The sequence below is a fragment of the Bactrocera oleae genome, chromosome 4, assembly GCF_042242935.1.
Source record: "Bactrocera oleae isolate idBacOlea1 chromosome 4, idBacOlea1, whole genome shotgun sequence".
NCBI classification, from domain to species: domain Eukaryota; kingdom Metazoa; phylum Arthropoda; class Insecta; order Diptera; family Tephritidae; genus Bactrocera; species Bactrocera oleae.
This window is the reverse complement of record NC_091538.1, coordinates 52,602,541-52,626,926: the sequence shown is the minus strand read 5'-3', so window position 1 is coordinate 52,626,926 and position 24,386 is coordinate 52,602,541. Positions and strand designations below refer to the sequence as shown.

At 33.8% G+C, this 24,386-nt stretch overlaps 2 long non-coding RNA genes across 3 annotated transcripts in view; both read left to right on the top strand.

Moving 5' to 3' along the window:
- Positions 1-24,386, top strand: part of LOC118680990 (uncharacterized) — a 36,365-nt gene that overhangs the window by 631 nt on the left and 11,348 nt on the right. For both annotated transcript variants that reach the window (XR_004976619.2, XR_004976620.2), the window contains exon 2: positions 1,440-1,576. This is a non-coding gene — a long non-coding RNA (uncharacterized lncRNA). The remainder of the gene's footprint in view (positions 1-1,439; positions 1,577-24,386) is intronic.
- On the top strand, positions 3,730-6,281 carry LOC118680991 (uncharacterized). Its single transcript, XR_004976621.2, has 3 exons — positions 3,730-3,927; positions 5,635-5,802; positions 5,889-6,281. It is a non-coding gene; the product is annotated as an uncharacterized lncRNA (long non-coding RNA).

Genomic DNA, 24,386 nt, shown 5'->3' with positions numbered 1-24,386 from the left:
GATCGGAACACTATAGCATATAGCTGCCATACAAACTGACCGATCAAAATCAAGTTCATGAAAGGAACCGTTTTTATTTGAAAACGGTATTACAGTTTCGGTGCAGCCGAAGTTACCGTTTTTTCTTGTTTTTTGTGCTTCAGGATGTTTTTAGTGTTTAATTACTAAATATAATTACAATACAATTAAAAATATTTGTATCTGGCGTCTTATGTATATTGTATGTATGTTCCCTACGGATTTCGAAATCCTTAAAATTTTCACGGAGCTCCATGGAAATCAAGAAAATTTAACTAAGAAGTTGGCAACTTTTAAAAGCGTTGCCACCTGCGTGAAAATAAAAGTTTACTTCAATATGTAAATGATGTATAATTATAAAATTGACGGTATTTAAGAAATATATTAAAAAGCACTTAGAACAAAATAGGTATTTTACAAGAGTTGCCACGTTTAAAAAAAGAAGAATTTACATCGCAAATTTTAAAATATGTAGTTACCAAATAAACCCAGTTTGAGCAGAATTTGTAACGAAAAAAATTAGAAGCAGAGTTGCCACCTACTAATAAAAAATAAAAATGTGAAAATTACCTGCATAATACTCAAAAATAAGCTCTTATTGAAGAAAACGCTAATAAAGTCCATTATGGCAAATGATTTTAAAGTGAGCGGAACAGTCACAATCAAAGGAGCTAAAATGCTTCAGTAAATAGTAGCTCTATAGTAATAGAACTTCTCTGCTCATTACAAAATGTTTCCTATTTAATATTACAAATTGTTGGTGGCAAGCGTATGTAAAATAAAATATTTAAAATTAAAACATGTATAAAGCGCCATTAACATTAATTTTATACTCTCTTAAAGTTAGTGGCAACCCTATTTAAAAATGTATTCCAGCATTTGAGTGTAAATCTTATAAACACAACTTAAACTTTATGTGTAAATTTTGTTTTCGCTTACAACTTATAATTGTGTACAATATACACTTATGACAACTCTATATTTAAGTTTGTCTATAATAAAAATTATTATTTACATTGAGTGCTTCTAGCTATGGCCTTTCTAAAAGCACATTTGAAATTTTATTTGCAAAACTATTTTTGTTGAAAACAGTTGGCAATACTATTTGATGAAATATGTTTATTTTACATTTTGTTTGAAATGCTTTATATTTGGTTACTTATGTAAGCCTAATTATTCATAGTATCTCTGCTTTCTGTGCTCAGACAAATTAAGAGAGTATACAAAAATACTCTTTTCAACTGCTTTCACTGTAATTTAGAACCTATTAATTGAACGCTATGCATAAATTACATTATTTCTCTAATTTTTAGAGCCTAATTCACGGCATTAAAGAGAGAAATTGTTTTTAAAAGTCTTGCCAACCCCAAAAAAAGTAATCCACCTTTCTGACTTGATAACGTTTTATTGAATTTTATTAGCTCGCAATATCAGATGACAAAGCATTAAGCTTATGTTCAAAAACACTTCAACCTCGCAGAAGAACCTTATAATAATATGAATAAGGATCACTAAATCAGTCCAAATACTTTCACGGAAACGGAAATGGAATACAAAGGTAATTAAGCTGAAGCGTGATGGAATAAAATATTTACTTAATATCCGAGCATGATAATGTGACAGAATTATTTATTTGCAAAAGCAGATGAAAATGAGAAACTCCTGGTGAAGAACACAAGACAAGTCATTAGGGGAAAAATTGATGGCACCGTAACGAGTATAACTACAGACAAAAAAAGAATTGTAAGCTAAAATTTAGTGTAATGTCATTTTGTGCGCACTCAAATAATTTATGTAGCATATAAACAGCCGCTATAAACGTGCATAATGAGCGTTTACGCACGCTGCAGAACGATTAATAGTAGATAAAGCAGGTGAACAGAAGAAAGGATACTATTTAAGAATTTTTGTTTGGGATTTCTTTTCTGTTACTCCGTTTCTTTTTTCTTCTTGAAAAAACACGATTTTCTGCGCCATTAAAATAGCTGAACGCACTGCATTTAATTGCAAGCAATTAACGGTTGTAAATCGTTGGCTACCAATGTAGGCGTGACTACTAAAGTCAACCGCAATTATCAGCCTACAAATGAAGACTCATTTTCACATAACTGTCCATACGTTTGCTCACATATGTGTATGTATACATACAGACATAAATTCATCTGTACATATGTAGATGGTTAGGAACATACATCAAGTGCCTACTGCGCCAAACGTTAAAACATGCCAACCCCTTTCAAAATTTTATGTACTTTCAAATTTTTCAAATATACCCGAAATAATACCAGTCCCGAAATTTCGGTATTTCAATAATAAAATTTAGGGACCCCGATTTCAGAAATGAATACTGATTTTTTCTTCAATCCAAACAAAATGTATCTACTGTTTGCGTGTTTTGCTTAACCTCTAAAAGGCATGACCGAATTGCATTATTATTTTAATTGATTAATATTTTTATTTTTTTACAAAAATTGAGTTGCCAGCTCTGAAAAATTAATTGCGAAGAAATGGACAAAAATTTTAATATATTAGCTTACTTTTCTTATTTTATTATATACCACCCACTCGAACTAAAAATTTTAATCCGGCGATTTTTTTATCAGCTGAAGATCAGATATCATATCTGTATCACATTCGTACGAATATCTAACTGTTCCAAAAGAATGTGAAGAGCTAAGATTATTGCAAAACAAACATACAAATTCCACTGGAATTCGGGATCCCGCAACGACATCCAGGTGCCACAACGCCTACGTACAGTGGGTATGCTCAATTGTTTTACACCGTCATACAAGCAACTAAATGCAAAGAACTGGCAACACCTGCCAAGTGCACAGCAGGAAACGTTTACACATGTTCTCGGGCATAGTGAATGAAGAAATTCAATTTTTTTTCGCCACGTTTAGCTGGAGAAGTGAATGTGCCCAAAGCTCGTGCACATTTATGTACATTCCTATACAACAACAGACGCATGCCAACATATTCGCAGTACATGTGCTGTGATGGTATTGAGTATACTCTTCTATATCTCTACATTGTATGTACATATGTTTATGTATGTATACATATATACTCGTACCACTCTGTGGCAGAAAAAAACAAAACCAGCAGCGGCACAGGTTTGAGTAGCCGCAATGCCATCCGCTGCGAGAGCGCGATTTTCATCACATATGCGTTCTACATGCGTGACATAACTGCACCGTCGGGATTCTCTACTAACCAATTCATACACCTGAACAAGTGGAACAGCTGTTGAAAAAATTTGGTGTAGAATTTTGTGGGGGTGGGTTAAGGAAATTAAATTCTTATTGCTTTTTGTGACATACAAATAATACTTCGTTTTTATCTCTTAAGCGCCAAACTTATTTTGATTTATTTAAATCAAGAATGTTCTTGAAAAAGTTATTTATATAACGAGTTTATTGCAAATTTTACATCTTTACAAGATTAGGAGGAAAATTAGAGAAAACTCTTCTGAAATACACTAGGTAAGTTTAAAATATCGTTTTGAAAGCTTGAGGAATTTGTTTATTATTTTAAAACTAAACTAGCCCAAAGAAGTCTGGTAAAATTCTTGACTTCATCATAGCACTACGCCTTCTACTCTTTAGCATATGAGAAAATAGTAACTATAATCATAGTTTAGGTATGCCCAATTTACATTAATTCCGTTCTGAATATAATATTATGTTCTTCCTAATTTAGAAAATGGATCGAGATATTCTGCCATTATATATCCTCCTTCGGTTATGAAGATATCCTAAGTACTTTCTTCCTGTAAATACTATATTTCAGAAACCATGCTGCAATGCTAAAACAACTGATATAACATAGTGTTACAACGACTTCTTTTAAGCAGAACAACAATAATGGTTTTTAAAGGAGATTCAATTCTAGCTGAAACTGAGAGTAAGTTTCGCGTACCAAACCAAATAAACCTACTGCAATAAACCAGGGAAACAGTTCTAATATCGGAAATTAGAAATTAATTACAACCATATATTTTAAGAATCAGGCTATGAAAAATCAACATTTGTGTCTTTCGCGAGAAAGGTATAAGTACCTAGCACTTTTACGGTATTACTATGAATTATATTGGAGTATTTCAACGTTCTTCGAACTTTCTATATCTAGTTTAGATCTTAGAAGCTCGTATTTCGAGCAACTAAGTCAAGATGATACGGAATTTTAAAAAAATTCACACCGATGGAGATTTACTATCATCGTGTCGTGTAGAAAGAAAGAACTATCGATTAAATTAGTTAGCTAATAAGAACAGGCATGTTCAAATACGATTCGGCCGTCAAAACCCGTCCCACTGTAAGAAAAATGTAAGGAAGTCTCACTTTAAAGTCATACCTTTTTGAAAATCCCAGAGCTGTTGCCTCTTTCATGTTTTTTATCAGAACTTGATTAAAAGGAATAACGGTACACTCTGTATCATAAAAATTGTATTATACCTTGAACAGGTTAAACGAAGATTGCCACGATGTTTGTAACACCCAAAAGAAAACGTCGGAGACCCCTTAAAATGTATATATAAATGATCAGTTTGACAAGCTGGAGCGATGTAGCCATCTTCGTCTGTCCGTCCATATGCGAACTATTCCCACATATTTTTTAAATATCGTTCTTTTCTCCTCAAGAAGCTTTTCATTTGTCGAAACTGTTAATATAGGACAAATATAGTATATAGTTGCCATACAAACTGACCGATCAAAATTAGGTTTTTAGATGAAATATTTGGTATTTGTTAAGCTTATTGTTGTATTATTCGTTGCAACCGATGATAACATTATCTTTTGCTCTTTATTAAAATCAAGAAGATAAATGCCTGGTTCTCCCTTTTAGAGCTTGTCTGATTATATCATTCAAATCAGTCTAATAGTTTTGAAACCCAAGTATATACAATTGTATAAACGTATATGCCTCTTACGGGATCCAAATGTACTGAACCTGTCTGATCGGATGTCCAGTCCTAAAAAGATCTAAAAAAAAAATATCTGCTGAACGATTAATAGTTGAAAGTTAGTCAACGAAACTTAAACAACTCGAATTGGATAGTTTCAGATTTATCTTAACTTAAAATGCAAATAAAAGTTAGTTTATAATAAGGAACTATTATGAAAAACATATATATTTTTAATTCAATAAATTTATTAATCTCTGTGGAGAAAAGGAAATAAAATTAACTTTTTAATCTCTACTTTTGGACCTCCTTTCTTTCGCTTTCAATCCACATCCACACAATGACTTATGAGCACAATAATAATACCCATATGTGACATTACGCAATAGCTTCCATTGTGCTTCCGTCTACTGCTCTATGCAATGCTATTAATACGAAATCAATCGGTGGATTTGTGAATAAAGCAATTGCCGCAATGTTAACTGACACATGCTAGGCTCTACGATATAAAACCCACAGAATATATCGAAACTCACAAATCAAAACCATCAAAAATTGACGCAACGCACGCGACAACGTTATAAATTCGTATATTGATAATACAATAACAAAAATAATTGCATATAACAAAATTTTCCAACGAATTTCTTCATATGTGTTTTTTTTTTAATTTCCTCATTTTAATTGTTGTTATTATATTATGACAGGTGCATGTCTCGACTGCGAAACGTGAGCAACGTTAAAATAAATAACTTTCTATAGAGGAGATGGCAGTTAATCGAATTCCAATAAAACAACATTAATATAAATAGATATTATTTTCTGCTATTTTTATAACAGACATAACGGATATATATATAATATTGATTTGTAAGGTTAAAATTTCATTGCTGAATTGTATAATTGCTATTGTTGTTATTGTAAAAAACTTAATATTTTGTCATCTATCGAACGAATACAGGTCGAAGGTCGTTCAGGATAAATTGGCTACTTTTTTTGAGGTGTATGTAGTCCGAATTATCTAAGAAAAATATATCAGTTTGTTTGATATAAGCAACCTTCAGGTCGAATCAATGTCACCCAACATAATAAGGAAAAAGATATTTTAAGAAGATTTCTATCTTGATTATAACCGGTCAGTGTGAATGGCAGCTACATATATACTATAGTCGACCGATCTGAACAATATATACGGAGATTCTAACGATTCTTTGGATAATAACCTATTGCAAATTGTAATAAAACTAAATGAATAAGGTGACCGAACTATTTAAATAGAAGTCTCCGCAAAAAGGAACTCAAAGGTTCAAAGTAGAAAATAATTTGTAAAAGAGTGGCCAGTAGAAGTGTTTGTCACCGGTTTAAAGTTTTTAATCAATGAAATTAATCATATAAGAAGAAACCTGCAATATTGTTGTCAAGCTAAGTTTTCAAATAAGATTTTATTAGAATTTGGAAAAGGTTGCGAACTAAATTAGATTGGTATTGTTGAAGCCAGATATCCTTTATTGTTATTCGTTCTATTTAGAGTGTTATTAAAACATCTGCTAAAAGTTATTTCACATTCTCCACACTATAATTCCAAATTAGCTTAAGCATTTCCCCTTTACCCCTCGCTGACACATCATATTCATATTGTATCATTATTTGATAAGTGCCAATCGAATGAAATTGTGGCTACGTGGTCTTTGGATTATAACAGATATTTACTCTTCTGGATCGGACATAATGTCGACGCATTAATGTATGCCTTCCGATAAATACTTTAAATGAAATTACTTTGAAAGGTGCTTGACATTAAAGCACAGACATTCACATCACTTCGATTTGCCATACATTCATGTTTGCTATTAGACTCGCATTGCTGAAATGTTCCAGACTATAGTTCATAAGCTCGAGCGATTCGACTTGATGTGAATTGAACTTAACAAGGTGGGTTTCTAGAAGAATAAGATGCACTTTTTTATTGTAAAAAAAACATATATACCTACTTGTATTATTATATATCGTGTGTATACCGATCTGATCCTTGTTCGCTCTGCTTTGGAGTGAATTTTATTTCAAAAATAAATAAAAAATGTATATGACGTAAATTTTATTTTTAAATGAATAATATGCTGTTCTGAAATATATTATTGAAAAATTATTAACTATATTTCATTCAACCGAAGCTAACTACTTCGTATGAAGTACCGAAGTTATAGTAAAGAATTAAACGCTTGCGCGAACTGATTTATGTCAAATCGGAGATGACAATTCTATATTATGAGAATTTGCGGACCGATTGTCATAACTTTACGCGATTCTTCGCCAAATAAAAAAACGTCTATAGAAAATGTTTTTAGGTTTTTAGTTTCAAAATTCCCAACAGAGATAGCTGTCAAACAAGCTGTCATGCTATATATATGTATGTGTTCAGAATGTATTACCAGTATTAATCGAGCAACGAAATCCCAAAATCGCTCAACATAAACTAGCCGGGACAAACTAAAGGTCTCAACAAAAACAAACAAAATTCACGCTTCATTTGATATTTACCTATTATGGTACATAGTGAAGTTTCTGGTTATCTTCACTTACTGAATGTGGAATGGATTGACTGTTTATCCGGAAAATCAGAAGTCTGTGTTTCATCAAGGAAACTATGCAATTCAATGCACCTATGCTAGGGTTATCCTTGATAAAAAAAAACTAAGCCAAAAAAACATCGATTAACAAACACAACGAAATTAATATGTGGCGTCGCTGAGACAAAATTTTGGTAAGTACTCTAAATTGTAGAATTTAACAACAAATGGTTTATTAGAGTCGTTAAGCTTTACAGCTGATGTGTTTGAATGCTGTGAATGGAAAAGTACTGTTTTAGAATAATTTTTTATAATGTAAAACAAATGTTGATTATTATTATAAAATAATATACCTATAAAATATATACCGTACATACATATTACACATTATAAATGATCAGAATGACGAGCTGAGTCGAACTAGTCTCTCAATGTTTGATATATTGATCTGAAATTTCGCCCCCTTCTTTTTCTCCCCAAGAAGCCACTATTGTATATAGCTGCCATACAAACCGAAAGATCAAGATAAAGATCTTTTTATACCCTCTTATGCTATAAGAAATGCTACTGTGAAGGGTATTAAAGCTTCGGTGCAGCCGAAGTTAAAGTTTTTTTATGTTTTTAATATTTTTATTCGTTTCTTAACTTATTTTGAATTATATTTAAATAATATTTAAATATATTTTTTCAGTATTTGACTTATTATGTTTATGATAATTAAATTTTTTTGTATTCCAAAAAGTAACAACAAAGAATAAAAATAGTGTCAGCGATTACAATCCCGTTACAATGCATAGCGTAAAACTAATTTCTCAAATTTCTGTGCTTATAATTTATGTGCAAAAATAATCCAGTTTAATGCATAATTTATTTAAATTTTGCCTTTGGTAAATTGTGGCAATTGTATAAATTGTTTATTATCTCTTTAATAGTCGTCATTATGTTAACTTAATTGACTTTCATATAGGTTTGGTGCTGTGAAACGGCCTATCACACTAATATACGCATACATAAAAACCTAAAAATCTGTGCTGAAAAACTTAAGGTAATTACTTTTGCATAATTTTGAATCAATCACTTCACTTAAATTCAATTATTGTTTTTTATTTGTTTCACTTTAAAGCTAGCACAACATTTTAGCAATGATAATCTGACTTTAAGCAGTTAACGGTTTTTTTTCACTATAAAAATAATCAGAATGATATCACTCCTTTCGTTTGATTCATTGAGCGCGTCTCAACTGCAGCTGAAATGGCCAATTTAAGTAATATTTTGCACGCAACTCAACAATGCAACCCTGGCGCCGTCAACTGTCAGTTGTAATAGGTTGAGTCCATTTGTTTGTTATAAAATCTTCTGAACACAGTATACCGTAAATAAGCATTATTTTGTGAATTAAATACAATATCGAAAAGCCTTAACACGTACTCGTACCAGTTTGGGTAAAAACGAAACCTTCTTTCTCTAGAACTTTTGTCAATAAAGAACTGTAAATTTTCTCTTTATATAATTATAGAAATTTTTTTCTTATGGCAGTCATTCAGCGGATTGCAATGAAAATTTTTCTGGTATTTTAAAAATGGTTATACGATCGTTAATATTTTACCCAAAAATAGAAACAGGTTATCGGCGAAACATATAGCACAGAAACAAGTAAGGAAGTGCTAAATTCGGGTGTAACCGAACATTTCATACTGTTACAACTTGTAAGAATCAAATCCGGGGAAAAACCTTGGGGTTTTAGCAAAACTTTAAAGGTTGGTTGAAAAGTTTCTACTCTCACCAAGAGAAAACACTAGTAGCTCCAAATTTTTGTTTTTTCAGTTGTCTGTAGTGGGAACACATGCAATGTTACGCAAAGTCATCCTTAATTAATTCTTTGTTTTTTTAATTGTTTGTTTACAAGCCATTTGAAGTTGACGTGTCAGAGGATTTTTTTAATATGGTAAAAATTTATTATCGCGCAGTGATTAGATTCTTTGTTTTGAAAGGTTTAAAAGCAAAGGAAATTTATGAACAATTGTTAGAAGTGTATAAGGAGTCCTCACCTTCAAAGCGCACCGTTGAGTTTTGGGCTGGTGAATTTAAACGTGGTCGCACTAGGCTTGAAGACGATCCACGCAAAGAACGACCAAAAACCGCAACCACACCAGAAATCATTGAGCAAATTCATAATATTGTTAGTGAAGATCCAAGTTTGACTAAACGTGAAATTGCTAATGCCATAGGCATCTCAGACGAACGAGTATTATATATATTTTACATGGAGGATTACATATGAAAAACCTTTTTGGAAAGTTAACTGGATCGAAAACAAATTTCTCCGCATTATTTGGAGCGTTTTAAGCAGAATAAAACCAATTTCTTGCGCCGTTTTGTAACTACAGATGAGACTTGGATCTAGCACCATGATCCTAAATTGAAACAAGAACGTTTACAGTGGACTGAAGCTGGTTGTTCAGCTCCAAAGCAGTCGAAGTCACAACGATCAACAAAGAAGTTTATGGCATCAATTTTTTGGGATGCAAAAGGAATTTTGTTGATTGATTATCTGCAGAAAGGTAAACCAATCAACTCTGAATATTATTGCAGCTTTTGGATCAGCTGGATGAAAAATTTGTGAGAAAAGTCCTGCTTTGTAGCACAAAAAAATAATTTTTCATCAAGAAAATGCACCTGCTTGCAAAAGTGTTTTAACATAGACAAAATCCAACGAATTCAAGTACGAATTGTTTAAGCATCCATCGTATTCACCATATTTGGCTCCCAGCCACTACTACCTCTTCAGAAACCAGAAACTATTCCTTCGTGGAGAACGTTTTTCGTCGAATGAAGTAGCTCTAACAGCTGTAGACGCGTATTTTGCAGAGCTTTCGGAAAGTCATTATAAGGATGGCATAAAATTATTGGACGACCATTGGAATAAGTGTATTGAAGTTAAGGGAGATTATATTAAATAAAAAAATATATTTCGTACCAAAAAAAGTATTTTTTTCATTTCGAGCGCAGAAACTTTTCAACCAGCCTGTATGATACAAAATACTGCAAAAGAATGCTACATTCATTATTCGATGAAATCGTGAATGAATTACGATCAAATTTGGTATTTTATTAAGTTATGTACATATGTATATATTATAACTACAAGTACATTTCACTTGCCGTCCTTGAAAATAATATTAAAATTATCCTCAAATGAGATATATCTGACATAAACTTAAACAAAGAGGCTAAATTTAATATTTTTCGTTGATACGCAAAACTTTAACCAGAAATTGGCAATTCATGATATTAGGGATATGAGACAAAGACCAAGGCCTAGACCAACTCCAACCATTTTCAGCGGTTTGTTAGAATAACGGAAATTATTATATTTAGTACAATATAATTTTCCATCTTTTGGAATAAAACAAATGTACATATATCTAAAATTATAACTACAGTTAATTTTGCTAAGATATCTTACACTCACAGAAAAAAAAACGCAGTCCAATTATCGCAAGTATCCAAACGTCAAATAGCTCGTAAAATGGACATAGGTGATTGGAGTGTGCGCAATATTATTAAAAATTATACTAAAATAAAAAAATACTAAAAAGAACACGCTTTAAAGGCCTCCTCCTACAAAGCTCTTCCCTACCATCTTGTTTGTGAAAATTAATGCTTATGGCACATTCGCATCGTCAGTCATACCACTTTTAGTATATTTTAACATAACTGTTATATGGGGAGTGGGCGTGGTTATTATGTGATTTTGACCATTTTCACAGCGTATGAAAAAGGGCTAGAAGGACTTCCTCTCGGCAAATTTGGTTGAATTAGTTTTAGTGGTTTGGAAGATTTATACATTAAACGATTTAAGGGCGGGGTTATGCCTACGGTTCTGGAAACCGGTGAAAATTGAGCTCCAAGATTCCATTACATACATACAACCCAAGCTAATAAAAGCGTATTAAAAAGGGAAGTGAGCGTCCGAAAAAAGTAAAACCTCATTATGAACGACAAATTAAACGAATGTGCATTACTGATCGCTTTCAATATGCTGGAACAATCAATTCAATATTTTACGAAACTACTGGGGTAAAAATAACTAAACCTTCTATGCGAAATGTCTTGAATAATCTTGTATTACGAGCGCGACGTCCAGCCAAAAAGCCACTTCTCATTATTCGAATGAAGAAACAGCGGCTAGAGTGCGCAAAATTACACAAAACTTGGACTTTGGATTCAGACAAATTTTATTTTTTTCGATGAATCCAAATTTAATTTGTTTGGACCCGACGGAAATGCAGTGCACAGTGCGTCGTAGGAAAGGAGAGCGTTTTCTGGAAAGCTGTGCTTTAGCCACCGTTAAGCATTTACTCTATTTAATGGTAAAAAGAAATTAATAAAAATTATCTTCAATGCTTGTTTGAATCCATGCCAAAACTAATAGCCGAGGTTATGAGGAGGAGGGGTGTTCTACAAAATACTAAGAATTTTTTTGTAACAAATAATTTTATTTTGCTTTGTTAACTTAAGCTAACATAAACCTAAGTTTTGCGCTATATATTATATATATAGCCGTTATGTAAAGTGCGTGGGTTTTTTTTTGTCACTGAGTGTACATATTGACCGATATATATCATATATAACGCCAACCGGTAGTTTGCAAATATTTTATTAGGTACATATTATTAATAGAAACAGATGCCCTCTGAGTTTCAATAAGGTACCTCTGTTACCGTTAACAATATAAAGAGTATAGTCAACCAGGTGTTTGAAAATCCTGATATTAGTTTAATGGGGTCTAGTATAAATTTTAGGCACAGAGATTATTAAGATAACACGCATATTGGCTGATATATGGGGTATAAAGTCAGGCGGAAGTTCGAAAATCTTTCTATTAGGTATGTTCAAATATCTTTGAACAGGCTAATCAATTCTTAGACATGAACATGGGCAATACCTAGGCAGTACAAAACGTACAAGGTACAATTCAAAAGTTCCAGGACTTTTTAAACAACGCGGCTTCTAGTGGCGCCATCTGTCTGAAATTGTTATCCCTCAATTGTGTATTCTTCAGTGTTGTCGTATAAAATGTATATAACAGCTGACTTGTATAACAGCTGAGATATCGCGGTACATGTGACATTACATTTGTAGTGTAGAGTCGGAAAATGAGCATCGAACAAAGAGCCAACATTAAGTTTTGTTTTAAACTTGGTAAAAGTCTTACCAAAACTCATCAAATGATGAAACAAGTTTATGGTGATGATTGTCTATCCCGTAGCCGTAGTCACGAGTGGTTTAAACGTTTTCAAGAGGGACGGGAAAAAAACATGGAAATTGTGCGTGAATTCATTAAAAACGAGCCGAAATCGTCGCTTAGATATATGGAATCGGAATTATCAATATCCGCAGCGTCGATTTATCGTATTTTGACAGAAAATTTGGGCCTCAGAAAGGTTTGTGCTCGATTTGTCCCGCACGCTTTGAAACAACACGAAAAAGACCTCAGAATTCAACATTCAAGAGACATCATTAAATAGAGAAAATACAGTTCACTAAGTGTAAAGTGCAATGAGCAAAAGAATTGTAATATGGGATTTTGCTTGCGAAAAATGTGAAAATTATTGTCTATGAAAGTAAACACATAATTTATAGTGTATACAAAAATACATACAAACATATTTACGATACAGAAAAATAAACCCATATCAAATAACACAGATTGCATATACATATATATACACACGCACATGCATTGAGTTGTACAAATAAAAACAACCCCATATACAAACATACACATATACATTTAGTTACTTAAGATAGAATTAAAATTGTATAAGAAGTACAATAACAAAATTAGAATGAAACAAATTCTCACTCAAGAAAAATCTTAATTTTTCGCCCACCAGCGGTAAGAATCTACATATTCTTCATTAAGTTTACAAAGAGTTAAAAAGGAACGCTAACGTTACAACGCTTTTAAAGTAAAGGTTTTGTATAGACCCTGACATACAAATCATATGTCCTGCATGCAATGAGTCAGCCAATGAAACCAAATCACATAACTCTCCTTTCTCGATGGTCCCAACCCGTTGAAACCGCTCGTTTTCTAGACCTATCGTTGTTGCTTTCTCCTTAAACAGGGTCTGAATAATCATTACAACAACAACAACCAAATGTTTCGGGGCTTGCATGAGAGGTGTGATGGTAAGTTTATCATTCTCTTTGATTAGGCAAATTTAAATTAGAACTGAAGGTTAACAAAACATAATTTGACAAGCTGGAAACCACAAGAACCTTGTTGGAAAAGTTCACATCGTAAATTGACTAGAATCTAGGTCAGAAAAATGTAGATTAACTGTAGAAAATAAATACCAGAAACTTACTGGGGGTAAATAAGATTTTTATATAATTTAGTAATTTAATTCCAAGCTGGTTTTCGGGCAACATTTTAGAATTATAGCTACCCTATAAAGAATTATAGCTACCCTATAAAGAATTATAGTGAGTAAAGAGTGAGAAAATGCAATGTTAAACAAAAAATTTTTTTTTCTACCGAAATCACACAATGTTATAAAACGTTTAGGCCAAAAGCAATATTCTTTGCCTACAGGGTCAGCAAGAGCATAAAACACTCACACCACTTGCAGCTAAGTAAAAAAGTCGGTCAATTACTACTTGTACTTCTCACTTGTAATGGTAATGTGTGATCGACCATTAAAGCTGTCAACATGACAAGCTAAACAAACGAAATGTTTTTATGTATGTATGTATGTGTGTGTTTATGTAATAATTTAACATTTCGACGGGGGGATGAGTAGCTCATACTTAATATCCTTCCTAAATTATCGATCACTGTCAATTGATTAAGAGCTTCAAGTAATTGTGCACACATTTACATACATCCCTATACATACAATACAATCCATCGCTATTCAAGTTGCAATGCCTACATGGCGGAAATTTTAAATGGCTTATGGCACAGATTACTTAATAAATATTGCATATGACGAATTACCAAGCGGATAATTAAATTACTTAAATTGCGACAGTTAAGAATTTGCATTAAATTTAATTATGTAACGGTAACTGAATGTTGAATTACGAGCATTTAGAATATTAAAATAGTGTTGAGTCGAGTTTTCACTTGAATTTCGGCGCTTGCATTTGTTTTAAGCTTCCATATTATAATTAAATTTAGAAATTATTCAAAAAATATTCACAAAACTAATTTTCATACAAAATATTAATCAAAAGCATTCCCACTTACCTCTCGCCATCATCGTTGAATGAGAAATCGCCGAGCAATAAATCGCGAAAACGGTAGCGTGGTGCAATCATTCTGGTTGTTGTGGTTGTTGTTGCTGTTGAAGATGTACTAGCTGCCGCTGCCGCACTGACGTTTGTTGTTAGTGGCGCCACAGCTGCGCGTGCAATCGCCTCCAATGAACTGCGGCCACGTCCGCCCTTGATGACATACTCTTCGGTGGCCGAGTGTACGCCGCCCGTCGTTTCAACGGCATTCCAGTGTGAGGTGCCGGTGAGAAAGTAGCCGCCACCAGCCCGGTTGGGCCGTGGCGAACGTAGACGCTGCCACAGATTGGCCAGAATAGTGGTTTAACGCGCGCGGGTGTGAGAGAAAAAAATTAATGAAATGGGAAGAGGCACTGTGTCCGTGGCGGAAAAGAACACTAAGACTAATTATATATATTAATTAAAATTTTTTTTTACTTAAAATTATTTCATTAATTTTACGATTTCAAAAACACGATTAAACACTAACGGGGTATTTTTTAAACTTTCGAAATTTTTTTATACACAAAACACGTCATTTTCACAATTTACTGCGCACAATACTCAATTTTACCGATATAACTAGCAAAAAGGTTAGGGAAAAGTGAGGTTATCTGTAATGAAAAAATTATACTTGTATTTTAATTTTTATTACTACCCTTATTTATTGTATGTACATGAAGTATACTTAGTTAAATACATATATACAAAATAGTATAAGATTTAAAGAAACATTCAGTAATTAAGATACATACATATGTATAAAAAAAACCTCGTTATCCAAGAGCTGACGGGGCTCAATACTCATATGATGAAAATCTCAGTGGCGACGAGCTTAGTGGAAAAACAAGGCATAACGTTAGCTTCGGCTGTATGAAGCTATAATATAATACCCTACACAAATATTACTATTCCTTACCAGAACTTAATCGTGATCGTTCATTTTGTATGGCAGCTACATATATGCTACTACGGTTCAATATCGGCGATCAGAGCGGAATCTCAAAAATGAAGGACTAGTTTGCATATATACAAACAGACGGATGGAGAGACGAACATAGCTAAATCGACTCAACTCATCATGCTAACCATTTCTACATATTTTTTATAGGGTCTCCAACTTTTCCTTTGGGGTGTTACAAACTTTGTAGCAAACTTTATATGTATAATTATTTACATTTCATGGAGTAACTCTAATTTGAAAATACATATTGTTGTTTTATAGAATATTGTTTAAAAACCAGTAGGAATGAAAAAATTACATATCTAGGGACTGAAGAAACTAAGCAAAGAATGTTTTTATAGTCCTCACGCGGTAGCACGCCTTGAACAGTGGCTTTAGGGGGGCCATAACTTTAACTGCGTTTAATCATTGGTGTATAGATAGAATATCTGAAAAGTAGCCTAACATATGTAGCTGCTAAATTACCTTATAAAAATACCAAAAGATGAACGAGACAAAGTAAATAAAACTATCGAAAGTCGAAAAATATCAACCAGTTTTATGACTGATCATGTGAGTAAAAGCTATTTTAATTAGAAATATAGCCCATTTTTCAAAGAATCCCTTCAATACAAAAATGGATTTGCTCGAGCAAAATTTTTTCACATAAAATTTTTAGGAACGGTAGGTCAAATATCAGTCATCAAAGCTGATTTGGAACCGATTTCGACGGAGTATGTCAATTACTATGGTTAAATAGCTGATAGTTAAGTTGAAGAAAAGTCGTTACTGCTTACGAAATAATAAACCATGAATAGATTAAACCTTTAACTGCACCCACTTTTGATAGCAGTTTAGAGGAGCTCGAGAGCAAGCTGAAACTATGTAAAAAAAGAATATCAATACAAGATATGCAAAATTGGCATGTCCAAGGCAGACAGTCAATACCTATCGAAACATACTTGTATGTACGTATATGAGAGCTTATCTGAAGAAACGTAAGACGATATATTTGACACTAAATTAATTCGTTCGTCAACAATATAGACCCAATACTATAAATTATATAAATATAACTGCTTTTTTCCCAACTACAATAAATATGAAATTCCAATTCAACATATTGCTTAGTGTTGTCGCCGCTTTAAACAACTCATCGATAATTTCGCGATATCTTTTTATATATTATAACTGAAATATAATCGTATATTCCGTTATTTCTCTATGTCATATTTTAATTCGACAATAAAACAACTGCTGGCTTTTTAAACCCAAGCAAACAACTGTAAATGAATATGTGCATAAGTTAAAAACCCGTTTGTCCTCCATTTACAGGCAACATATTTGCATTTACTTTCCATATCAACCTCATACATATACGACTTTCAATGGTTAATCAATTACGAATTGTTGCAAATTAATTATGCCACATGTCATCCGGTGATACGGACGTAAGCCACTACCAGCTGAGCGCCAGCCTGTCGTGGATAGCGTAGCAGGAGGAGAAGGAAGAAAAGAAAATGAATGAGTGTCAGTAGCAAAAAATAACGTTTATATTTGTAAAAAACAGAAAAGCTAAATAAAAGCAAAAAACGGAAAACGGAAAAGAAAACCACATGCAATAATTCCCAAAGCGAAGCGCATGCTCCACACCCTTTATCCGCTCACTATAAAGGACAGTCTGAGGCAATGCACACGTACTTGTTCGTATAAATAACTGTTATATTTATGAAAACCGCTTGGTGCTCGTAGCAGTATTTACATTGTATCAATTATGCATTTACTATCCACCGAAGATATTTATTTATACCCGGGCTGCACATCCTACCAGTCAACGGTCAATTGGTGAACACAATAACTTTTAAATGTTTTATACTTTTAAGCTTAAATGTTTAAACACTTTACTAAGCACTTGAGGCCGGCTATTTGATGACTTCTAGGTATGGCTTTCGTATTGTATAGCTGGAACTAGAGTACTCTCTCTACTCAGCGTTAGAACAATAGTCATCAGCTCATTAAAAATAAATTTAACTTTATTTAATATTTCACAGAAAGAGAAGAGATAACGGGTGTTTATTTTTTAACTTGTGGTTCGGTTCGGCTTGCCATATTATAATGAACAGACTTATTCCGGAACAAAAAGTCACTGTTTAGTGTGCTCTATGAGCAGAGGGAATCATTGGTGCATATTTCTTCAAAAATGAAGCCGGTCATAATGTTACAGTCAATGGGGAATGCTATAGAATCCTGAAGTCGCTTGTTTACGCGGATTAGTAAGCCGCACACAACCTTTATAATCGAATGTTCTTGCAATAACATGGAAATTAAAAATTTTGTTAACTTCGCTTGCACCGAAGCTACTATACCCTTCACAAATACAAAATATTCCTTACAAGAACTTAATTTTAATCATTAAGTTTGTATGGCAGCTATATGCTATAGTGATTCGATCTGAACATTTTCTTCGGAGATTCCATTATTATCTTAGTTAATGATTCGTTCCAAATTTCGTGAAGATATCTCACCAAATGAAAAAGTTCGCCATACAAGCACAAGCACAGTCATATCCTAAATTTAAGATCGATCTCTGAAAACCTGAGAAACTAGTTCGCGTACATACAGACAGACAAACAGACGGATGTGGCTAAATCGACTTAGCTCGTCATGCTAATCATTTATCTATAAATTTAAAAGGGTTTCCGACGTTACCTTCTTGGTATTACAAACTTTGTGTCAAACTTAATATACCCTGTTCAGGGAATAAAAAGACCAAACAGGAACTATAAGCATGAAAAAGGTATATTTTTAGGAGCCTACAAATGGCTGATTACTTTTATCACTTCAGATATTCAGTCGCATCTCTTCTATTGTAAAAGGATTCTTAACCTAGTTAGGGTAACACCAAAGTATACTCAAATGGCGTATAAACTTGATCATAAAATCATTTCCGGAACTTGCCGATGCTGAATTCCTTATAGCCTCAGCCCTTACTTCCTCCCGAATACGGCAAGGTTCTTTCAATAATTGTTCTTGTTCTTATTATGGTAGACAGGACACTAGTTTTTAAAGGACAGACCTGATTTTTAGGAAATAAAAAAAACTACTGTATCGATTGTTTTTTTTAGGGCATGTTTATACATGTTTCAATAATACACAGTGATTTTTGACATATTGGCTTTGGAAACAGTTCACAAGGTTTTTCAAAATTGGTGAAGACCGTCGGGCTTTGGTGGACTCCACCGAAATCGGTTAGCCTGATTTTATTACCTCATCTCATACACGAGGTCGATCTGAGTATTCCTTTTGAACCGAATATATAAAAATAGCATCATTAAAGTTTCATTTATTTTGACCGTAGTCCAAGACTCATATTTAGGTTGTTGCAAAATCGTCCATATGTGTTACTCACCGTTCCCAGACGCTTTAGTCTCACATTAAATGTTTGAATAAAGTTTTAGACTGTAGCGGACGGTCCGTCGACAGACACTCGTAGATTGAGTATTTAGAAGATTGACTGCCTCAGCGCTCAACATATAAGACAATAATCATCAAGACTCCTTTGACAACAACAAAAGCGGCAAACTAAAGTGTGTAAACTAATATTACAGGCATCTTGGGATCCTCCACAATTCAGCAAAGCACACGGAGCTTAAATGATTTCTTGAAAAACAAAACCATACTCTGGTATTTTAGAATTGACCCAGTTTACAAGCTGACTGCCAGCTCTCTCATCATATAATATATAAATATAGCAATAATATACATATATTATTTCCCATGACTTTTTTATTGTAGTTCAGCCAGATTTATCCAACTTACGCTTTATCCATGTGATATAATCTTTACTATGGACACCGCCTCCTGAGCTTACGCTTATCAAATTCTATTCCATTTTTCAAATGTATTTCTGAATTTAATGCTTCTGCTGCAGTCGACAGCAATGCCATTGATATTTGAATTTCACTTTCGAAATCACTTTTGGAAAATCTCTGCATTTGCATAGTGAGATCACGTACATTTGTACCACTTGTTCAGCTGAAGTGTTTGTTGAGCGAGATAAATAGATGGATAGACAGTGTTGGCTGTCTGCTTAGTGCAGTGACATGTGAGATGCCAAATCGACAAAAAAAAGCACAAAACTACAAAGTGAAATTATTTGAGTTTAGTCCTTTGTGTAAATGCATTAGGGTGGTACTCAAGTGAAGGAAAAATTTATAAAAAAAATTTTGAAATTTCGGTTCTTAAGCCGGTGGAGAAGGTATTATCTAGAGATTTTGTTCACCGTTGCAAAAACCCAAAAATAATTCACTACCAGAAGATATTGTTCGTACAATGACCTGCGGTCAGAAAAAATCAGTACCAAAATGGCGGTGTTTTAAAAAAGAAGTTGAATTTGCAAATTTTAAAAATAGAGTTTTGAGAAAAACACGTCTAAATTGTTTCATTGAACTAAGCGACTACACTTTAGAAGGCTGTAGATAGATAGAAATAAAATGAGGCTTGCAGCGAGACCTATGCCTTAAGCGTCTCCATTCAGCCTTACTGTAACTCACAAACTATTTCCGATATCGATTTAATGTTTAAATATGTTATTTTTAATATAACTTTTTTAATTTCTCACAGGTATGCCTCTTAATCGTCTCCATTTGTATGTTTTCCTCATCTCTATTGACTTAGGGAATGAAGCCGAATACTATCGCTCATTTGACCATTTAAGTGCCACCCTAATGCACATACATTAGCAAAAGCTTAAAAATACAAGTTGGGAGAGTGAAAAGTTCAATTCCATCAACTTGAGCTGGGAATTCGTGAAAGTGCAATGTTTACAAATGAACACATACATGAGTACACATATATGTAAGTACATATGTCTGTATGTATATAAGTATATGCGAATATATGTATTTCCACTCGAGAATACCAGCTAGGATGCTATAGTTTGCTATAAATGAAATATGCTTTTCTAATTGGATTGCAAGTAATATTTTTGTACATTTTATAACGGTATTCCGCACACGAGGCTATCAGCGATGTTATCGAATAACGGTTTATTAATAGTCTAAAATCGTTGAGATAAATAAAAGTTTATGAAATTCACAACAAAGGGCACGTCATGATTTAGACAGTTATGTCCACCCAACCGGTAAATTCACGTTATTTTACTGAAACTAAATTATGTTAGTCAATTTGAGTTCAAAATAGTTCGATACTGAAAGCGAAATCGAGATTTTGCATTGTTTTAGAAATAGCAATATTCAATTAACTAGGGCACCTAGTTCGCTCAAATTCGCTCCAGGACTTGGCCAACAATCGTTAACCCAACATCACTTTCCTCGTCTTCGAAGTGGAAGTGAAAAGACTCCATTCCACTGATCCAAGGAGAGTGAAATCTTAGTTGCGTCAGAAAGGCGCTAATAATGTCTCCAGGATAAGCCTGTTTTAGTAATACTTTTGGGCACCTCGCCGGATGGGTTACTTTCCCCCACTGCTCAGGATCTTGGTGATAAATGATCTGCTGAAAGAACTTGAAGAACGGACTTGTCACATGATAGCATACCTTGACGACGTTGCTCTGGTGATAAAACGAAAATTTCAAACTACTGTCTACGAACCAACCGAAGGATACCTCAACGTGGTATCCAAAGGTCGAAACAGGGACTCTCTGAAATTCTCTTTATCTTCAACTGCATCTCGGAAAACCACATACCGACGAGGAATATGCGGACGGGAAGAAGGCGCTGAAGAAGAGACGCACTGAGCTATTTCACGGATGAGTCAAAGATAAGAGGGAAGATTGAAGGGAGGTTTTTAAGGTTGAAACATCTCGGCAGTCATTCCTTGGGCGAACCAGAAAACATAAACCAAAACTGATATTAACCACCTTAGCAAATTTGTGATAGGCTCAAAGCGCTTTGCCGATTTATGAGCGTCTTATGATCAATTATATAGGTATATTAGGTACCAAGACGGACCATCATACTAAGGTGTACAAGTGAGACCCCTGTTAGGATCAATCTCTTAACCTAACCTAATCTAACCTAGCTTTTATATAGCTCTTCAGAATCTACAAGAATTGAATTGAGTATGAACTGTATATCTAGCGAACAAGAGAAAATATCTCCTAAGGTCAATAACATCCGTAAAAGTAGATGGGTTTACCTATCCAATTTTTCGATATATTCATATATTTATGCCATAGAGAAACCTGCTTTCAAAGAGAAACAATTTTCTAGAGTTTTCTATGAGATTAAATTACTCTATTTTCACAACTTCGGACACAAATGTTCTTCGAATGCAAATGATGAAAATTCAATAAAAGTTTGCTCAATAAGAGATCCTGCTACGGACTTCACATTTTCATATACAGACCTTAAGCAAACAGAGTGCTATAATTTGTGAAAACCATCACAGCTGTGAAAAATTTAGAGGTCTTACCAATGTCTTTAATCGTATATAACTGTCACAAGAATTTTCCATTGACAAATTTTTCAAGCGCCATTGTTTGTCACTGATGTAAACTCATACATCATTTCCGACTAAAAATCAAAAGCGGAAACTTTATTTCTATTAGCAGAGTTGCATAGCATTTGCATACATTTGCTGCGCTCTCTCCGCTCCCCTCTACCTGAAGCGCGGGTAAAATTTCGCGAATTTGCTATTATTTTTGTTCATCGTCGAGTCAAGCATTCCGCGGCAAATGAATGCCATCCTTTGAGACTCGACAAATATTAAATCAAACAGTCAGATATTCGCACAGCCAGTCCGTTCGTCGTGTAGCCTTACCGTTAGGCAGTCGGCATTTCAGCAATGTCAAAACATTAATTTGCATTTATGCAATTTTTAACTGGATTTTTGTATAAATGTTGGTATATTTGAATGTATGTATGTATATATGTGTATGGATGTAAGTTTGCATGTAAGTATATGTGTATGTATGTATGTGCCCACAACAGCCAAAGCAGACAAATTAATATATTTGTGTGTATGCGCCGAACCAGCCCACGGCATCGACTAACGAAGAAAATTCAGTTTTTCAAAAGTTAATCCAAATTCACAACGGTTTTTGGTTGCCTCTGTTACCGTTAGTTTGATTTTTCTGCATATTAGCGAGCAAGTCTGCTTTCACTTGTCTGCCTTGAGAATATGCAAGTCAAACGCGTAAATCATGCAGCGCCTCAGCTCGCGGTGAAAAACACACACACATACATATGTACATGCAGACACACGCATAGAACTACACACATATATATAAATATACACAAACATACAAATTTGCATGACTATGGCTGAGAAGAATAGCGTAGACTTGACCCACTAACTACAAATTTCAGTGGCGCGAAGCAAGCTTATTCAGACACACACACACACATCTACTCATACATGCACATTGACAGGCGAACAAGCTGTTGTGCCCCCAAGTCATTAGAAGAACTTCTTCAAGCGTTTTTCGCTCTTATACATGCTATTGTTTGACGCTTTTCATTCTTTTGACACTCAACACTGCTGTTGTTGCTTATGATTTTTGTACACTCGCAACACACAAGCAAGAGTATAGCGGTTTTATTGACCTAACACCTAAAACTAGTCAAGAGCGATATAGAAATTATAAAATATATATAAATATATAAAAATAAACTGTATGACGAGACAAGTTGAATTCTGTCATCAATCAAATGATTGTCTATATGTCCGTCTGTCCGTCTATCCGTACAAGCGATAACTTGAGTAAAAATTAAGTTATCTTGTTGAAAAATGGTACACTTCTTGCTTGGTGCCCTGTGGAGATTGATACTCCTAATGGGCGGTATTAGACTACTAACACGCCCACAAAATACCGTTTTTCGAAAATATAAATTGCTAAACCTAAGCAACAAATTAAGATAAAAAACCATAACTAGAAGCAGATCATCGATCTAGGCATCTGTGCTTCAAATTTTCATGAAAATTGGGCATGGTCTCGCCCTGTAATTAATTTAATATGTCTACATTTACAAGTCCTTGAAGCTAAGTATATCAACCAAACTCGCGCAGGACAAACCCTTTTATCACCTCTAAATCACACTGTATATATAATGAAAATTTAAAATCGGTTGATAACCACGCCCACTCTCCATACAAGGGTTACGTTGAAAACTACAAAAACTCATTACAGAGTAACGTCAACAGCAATAAAGTTTACACTAAACACAGTACGACGGGGATGTATAAAAAGCGATGTAAAAATTGGATAGAGGGCGTGACATCGCCAACTTTGTGGTGAATTCTTTTAACTCAAGAACTACTCGATTAATTTCAACAAAATTAAGTGCATAACACTATACTGACATCGTTATATCACGCTATGAAAAGGACTACACTCACGCCTACTCTCCGTATGGCACAATTTTAAATTCTATCTGATTCTTTCACTTTACAGTATATAAAAAAAGAACCAATACAGTTAGCAGAATAAAACTTTGAAGAAATATTTCCTTAAGTTATGCCAGCTGACAACCAAAAATAGTCGAAATAGTACTATAACTTTTCAAGCTGCCTATGGCTGACTTTTTACGGAAAATGTCGGTTAATCTGTGAGAAATATTAATGAAATGCAGAGAGCAGCGTTTCCTAGTTATAATGTGTACTGAAGCCAAAAATTTATAAAATCGTGTCAATAGTTCACCTA